The 6,592-nt window shown below is 33.9% G+C and overlaps 1 long non-coding RNA gene across 1 annotated transcript; it reads right to left on the bottom strand.

Annotated features, from left to right (window-relative positions):
• Window positions 1-414: 414 nt before the first annotated feature.
• LOC145678050 (uncharacterized) lies at window positions 415-5,643 on the bottom strand. The gene is made up of 2 exons (XR_014130185.1): window positions 5,194-5,643; window positions 415-595 (listed from the first exon to the last, which is right to left on the bottom strand). It is a non-coding gene; the product is annotated as an uncharacterized LOC145678050 (long non-coding RNA).
• Window positions 5,644-6,592: the final 949 nt, after the last annotated feature.

Raw genomic sequence — 6,592 nt, 5'->3', positions numbered from 1 at the left:
ATCGACTTAGATGATGAATCGACTCTAAAGAGCCATCTGTCGTTGTTATTGTTTTTGTTCTATAGCAACCAACGCTAAAACCTGAATTGGATACTTTTTACCACTCCCGGTTTGCATAAAGGGTTAACAGATGAAACGGGATCTATTTCTAGGATGCTGAATCGATTCCAAAAAGCCACCTTTCGATATCTTTTATCATTTTTGCTCTGATACATATTTACAGACAGTTATAGCCGTTTTATAAGACTCCTGATACTTTCGCTTAGCACAGTTGGGAAGTCTAAAACGTAAGAAATCTATACAGAACACTAAGGAGTACCTGCATTTTAAACGCAATTAAGTATTGATTAAAGATGACAGGGAAACTTAAGAAAACCTTCCACAAGAGATATAAATAAATAAATTTTGGTACTCACCCATTTTTAAAGTCTGATACAAGTCCACGTATTGTCGTTCGGAATCTAATCGCAATCAGATCTAACTCTTCCACGCACTACTATAAAAAAAAATCAACATCTAATTCTTTCTACGTGAACTACTAGCTATCTCCCACATTTCAATAGCTTAATAGATCGGTCCAGATTTGTCATCACTCCTAAATGAAGAAGAGAAAGGGAAATTAAAAAAACTAGAATTCATTACATAGTCATTAGATCATGTAAAAGTTATTCGTACAAATGTATTTAGCCACACGAACTTAAAAAACAGAACAATATAGAATTACATGCTCAGTAAAGTCCAAATGTCCCATACGTGCTGCTGAGAGACAATAATTACTAAATGAACGTAAAGAACAAACCTTTATTATCACCACAATACAGACCAGGAGGTGCTTCTGTGAAGACCAAAAATTCTTCAGAAGTTCAGAAGTTTCAAGCCAATTTATAAATTGTTTTTCTTCATTGTTTTATATAAAGTGTAAATCATGTTATATAGTTAGCTAATCACGTACTTTAGTATGGCTCTTCAGTGGTGACAAATTAATTATAAGAATCTACGGATCCAATAATCAAACAAGTAACGGAAATCTCTCTATAGAGAATATTTTTACATACAATTATTTCAATTTAATTTCTCTTTCTATTTATACATAAATAATGCCACATTTTATGGACGATTTTTTAAAAATTCTTACATTGCTATAGGTACTTTTCTACTAAGGATATGTGGATGAAGTGGAATTTTTTTTCATTATTTCTTTCTGCATCCATAGTTTGTTATAACTGATTTATCATCACTGAAGTACCATACTTAAGTATGTGATTAGCCAGCTACGTAATTCGATATAAGCTTTAAAGTTTTCGATCCTAAGACGAGCAGGACGAGGGATAACTTAGTAATGCAAATAGACGAGCTCGTTAACTTTGTAGTAATTCCACCGAACAATACCCATAAATGTTGTATTCATCTTAAGGATTTATTTACCACGCATCTTGAATACCTACCTCTTATATTTTATATATATATAACATGATACACATGTACTAAACAGACAGGAAGCTGGAATTTGCTAAATAAGGCCAGGAGATAGTGTTAAACCATCCTGAAGAAAACAATAGATGAACATTGGAAGAATTTTTGATCTTCACAGGAAAACTTCCAGCTCAGTATTGCGATAATGAGGGACAAATTACATTCAATAAGCAAATGCAAATTTAGATAGTGAAATAGAAAGAGTAATGTTTGAAGACAAAGCGACATATAAGCTTTAAAGTTTTCCGGAAGCAGAAACGTCCAAGCTCGTGAGCTCAGCTCAAGCTCAGTAACTGAGTGCGTGCCAGTGTGATCACGAGTCTATAAGTAGATAACAAGCCAGAGCATGAGTGAGAAAAATGAAATAAAACTTGTTACTTTAATGTCTTTTAGTTCCTTTAGGCCAGAGGATATGGATGATTAATGAGAGTGAATGATTGTGAAATAACATTTTTGCGTTCTCCCACCGAGAATCGAACCCGGAATTACGTGCACCGAAAAAACACGCGCTAGCCACCAGACCAATGGGGAGGGCAGAGCCCCAGTGATGTTAATAAGCGCAAGCCCAATTGCAAAATATTCATCTTCGCTATGAAGCAGTAAACTTAACAGAAAATTTTGACATTACAAGCAGAGTAATATCCAACATTTCGTGCAATACAAGGCCTGCCCAAAAGTAATGCCACCAAGTCTACAAGTATAAGAAAGCATTTATTTCATAATAATAATAATAATACCTCTTCATTAAATTTTTTTCAAAATATTGTCCTCCTGCGTCGATACATCTTTGCTAGCGGGTTTCCGATCTGCAAAGGCATCCTGTAAGGCCTGTTCAGGAAGTGCGTTTAAAGCAGGGTGGATTGATTTAAATCAGTTTGATTTAAATCACGATTTAAATCAAGATTTAAATCACTTGATTTTTTAAATAAAAATCGTTGATTTAAATCGAATTCCGAAATAAATTAATTTAAAGTGAAAATAAGTAAAATCCTGTTTCTGTTTTGTTATTTCGATTATGGAAATTAATAATCATAATACAATGAGACTGAAATGTACAGTATAGTATGAAAACAAATGTCATGCAGAGGATGATTAGGGAAGATCCCGTTTTGAACAGGTAACGGAGCAATCCTGTTTTCTTCTTTTCGTAACATTGGGTTTGGGTTTTAAGATCGTTAACTATTCCAACGGGGAAATCACTATCGATATTTAAGACGAAAATTCTTTTTTGTGCGTGTCTGTTTGTTTGTTCCTAGATAATAGGGTGTATTTAGAGGGGTCCTATCCTCTCTCCATTTTTGTTTTTTGTTTTATAACTTTAGGCGACATTCATGTATTTCATGCTGCAAGCTAGTTCTGAGTTTTTAAAAATAGGCCCCTGGCAAATATAAGTAAATTTTGTAAAAAAAAAAAAAAAAAAAAGTGTCACTTTGATAAATGTTGCTGTACTTTTTCCTTAATGCTTAATCTTTTAAATTATACAATTAAATTATTCTATTTAAATTATATTATATTTTTAGGTGATAGGGTAGAATCTTCATTATTCGATTAAAAAAGTACCAATAAGGCTTTTTACTTCGTTTTCTTCAAGACTGGAGGCATTCTAGAACATGTTACATATACTTTCTGCGTTGAGGCATAGTGTGTGATGACGTCAAATTTAAAAAAAATGATTTTTTTTGTTATGCGTATTATTATTATTATTATTTGGCATTTTGCGGGTTATATTTTGCATTCAGAAGACTGAAATTTTGCACACTCGTTCAGTGCACTCCTTAATAATTTTCAGATGCTTTCAGATCTCTGTGGAAACAGCGGGGTCCAGAGAGGCAAAAATGTTATTAAAAAATATATGTATATTTTTTTTTAACAAAAACAGCTTTTTTCGTGATTTTCCCGTCTCAGATGGAGACATATGAATGGTACCATTTCAAAGGCTGTTCTATTCTGAAGAAAATGATGTACGTAGTATGCTCCTAAGATAAATAGGGATGTCGCAGGAAACTGTATCTGAGATCCTGTTTTATACGGAAATCTGGGGTATTTGAGGAATATAATTTTTCGCGGGCTTACTTTTGCACCTACAAGATTGAAATTTTGCACATGTACTCAGTGCACCCCTCAGTATTTTTCAGATTTGTTTCAGATCTCTGCCTTAAAACAGGGGCAGGGGTCCACAGAGGTATTATTTTTAAAAAAAAGATATTTTTAACAGAAAATTCATTTTTCGTGATTTACCCGTCCCAGATACATGATGGAGACATTTGAAGGGACAAGTTTGAAAATTTGTTTTATTCTGAAGAGAATAATGTACAAATCATGATCCTAGGATAAATAGGGATGTCTGAGAAAATTTTTATATTACATCCGGGTCATCGTGGGGATGTTCTCAGCTCATTGTTAAATAATTTCCTCACCCTCACTACTCAAGATAGAAGCTTGAAATTTTGTACATACATTCAGTACACCCCTTAGTATTTCCCAGTTGATTTTGAGATCTGTGCGTTAACACAGGGGAATCCAGAGGGTATCAAAAAATACATTTGAGCAATGAGCATTCTAATTCTCAAGCTACGTAGGCCTATATTATCTGAGCAAAGCAAACACATATATTTTAATAAACTATGTTTCTGTTACAGCAGTATGTCACTACATTTTGCAAAGCACAGTGTGTTGATTAAAAGTCAAGAGTAATGTTAAAGAAAGTTATCCAAGGTGGAAACATGTAACGGTAAATTGCAAACATACAAATACAATTTACAAAATGCGATTTTACTTGAAATCCAGTTTGTAGCGGTTTTCGTATTTGACATTACAGACATAATCCTGTACTGATTACCTAACAGGGGGTCATATGAACGCATCACTACGCTGGTTCACCAGCTTTGCTCTGGGCTGAATCGGAATAGATGTAACGCTAGTTTGAAGACACCGCTTAGTATAGGTCCGTGCGTGCTTTTCGTATGAATAGTCATTTATCGTGAAATATCACTTTACATGTATTCTATAAATCTATACGCGATTATTGTGGCATCATAGATAGTAGATTTTCGGCTGCTTGCGTCTATTTTTCCCAGAAAGTGCTTCACTGTAGTCACAACGAATATGCCCTCCTAATATTAACCTGCACCTAGGAATATGATGTGGCCTAAAAATACCAGTGTCCAATGTACTAACTATACATTTTATCACATATGCATGTAAGTAAAGTTGTCTACGTGGGTCTCTATTCTCAACGTGCACCTTATTTTCAAAAATGAAAGAGAATTGTAAACAAGTATTGCAGAATTAGACTGAAACTACATTCTAGACAAACAGTATTCCAGTTTCTCCGAACGAACTGTATCGTACTCATATTTAAGGGAACTGAAGTTCAATGCACTTAAATACGGAAGTAACATTAATATATATATAAAAGGAAATATCATCATAATCATTACAAAATATATATAAAATAAAGAGATGAGGAATAGGGCTATTTATATATTGAAGAGTTACACAAACATGATTTGAATTTCATGCATGAACCTCGTAAGATAATTCATTTGTTAAAATAACTAACTATAATTAATGTGATAAAATAACTAACAAGTTTTACTAAAAGCTTATTTTTAACAGTGTCAAATATATATTTTGGTACAAACTGCACAAAAAACACAACTACGGTTGAGTTTAAAATTAAAGGGAAAATTTATATTGAATACCATGAAATTTACTTACATAGTTCAAAGTAACAAACACGTCATTATAATTTTTTCTCTTAGTGCGAACAGCTAAACCACACATACACACTAATGGAATAATAATGTCAATATTGCTTTCCGTTTTACATTGATGACATTTTTTAAAATTTACGAAATCAAACCAGCTCACCAACTCCCATATCCTCCTCCCAAACCCAACAACCACCCCACTCCATTCAAACAACTTCCCCTTCTATTCGTCCTACTGGACAACAATAACAAAATATCGTGCATTCTTTTCAATACACTACAGCCATCTTGCGGTTGTTACAGATACTACCTGCGTGCGGAACACAAACTCCCCTTCTAAACCATTAACGGTTATAAAGTCCGTGCTTCGAACATATATTTCTATGTATACCTTTCAATCAGGATGTTTGAAATTAAAACTAAATTTTCCACAAATTAGTGGTTTCCAGGAGCTATGATGGCTGACTCGAAGTGGCGATCCACTCTAAGTCAATGGTGGCGTTTCGGTGTTGACTAGTACCAGCTAAGGTTGTTAGATTTTTTTAGTGAAAAAGGGGGGAAATATAATTATTAGGAGGGGAATTATGATACAACGGAAATTTCCACAATGATTTATTTCTTATTATTTTAAAATAACAGCATGAGGAATATCTAGGATGTTCTAAAAGTAACGACTATTCCCAACGTTCCCATTTAAGTTTTCTGGAAAAAGAAAATTTGCTGTATAAATGCTGTCCTAGTGTCACAAAATCGAGGTAACTATTTGATGAATTGGCAATACGAAACGTTACCATGTGTAATTTGCGCCTCCAAACGAGGCCCCAAAAGGTATACAATTATATATATATTTTTCGCTTTATTTTTACTTGTAGAATAGTGTTCTGATTCGTGCGCGCTAGTTTTAGATATAACGCAAATAGTGCCCAAGAGTCTATCGGTAGGTTATCTGCAGGGCCGGCGGAAGGGGAAAATATCACCCGGGCAAAGAATCCATATGGCGCCCCCTACAACCCATTGGTATTACTGAGTTTAAATTTGCTATGCTACCTTATAGATAGCTGCTTTTAAAGGATAACTCCTTGAACTCTATAACTATAAGAATCAATGATCAAACTGAGTAAGATCTTAACTTTTGTCAGTTAAATACACAGAGTAAATTTGGTAAACGATATACGAAACAATTATTTACACATGAGCATGCAAAATATTCTACGTCACTGATTAGAAATTTACAGAACGATTCAAGAAACAACGATTTATATAAAATTAAGATTGATGATGCGATACAGCATTTATTTACACATATATACATAAACAACATTGTTAACTGCCAAAGAGAAGGCCAAGCGACCGTCATATCTTTATTTATGTGACTCCCCAGTTTTCCTGCCGTTGAAAAGCGAAAA

The sequence above is a fragment of the Thermobia domestica genome, unplaced genomic scaffold (assembly GCF_964235325.1).
Source record: "Thermobia domestica unplaced genomic scaffold, izTheDome1.hap1.1 HAP1_SCAFFOLD_1770, whole genome shotgun sequence".
Lineage (NCBI taxonomy): Eukaryota > Metazoa > Arthropoda > Insecta > Zygentoma > Lepismatidae > Thermobia > Thermobia domestica.
This window is presented reverse-complemented; position numbering and strand designations above follow the sequence as displayed.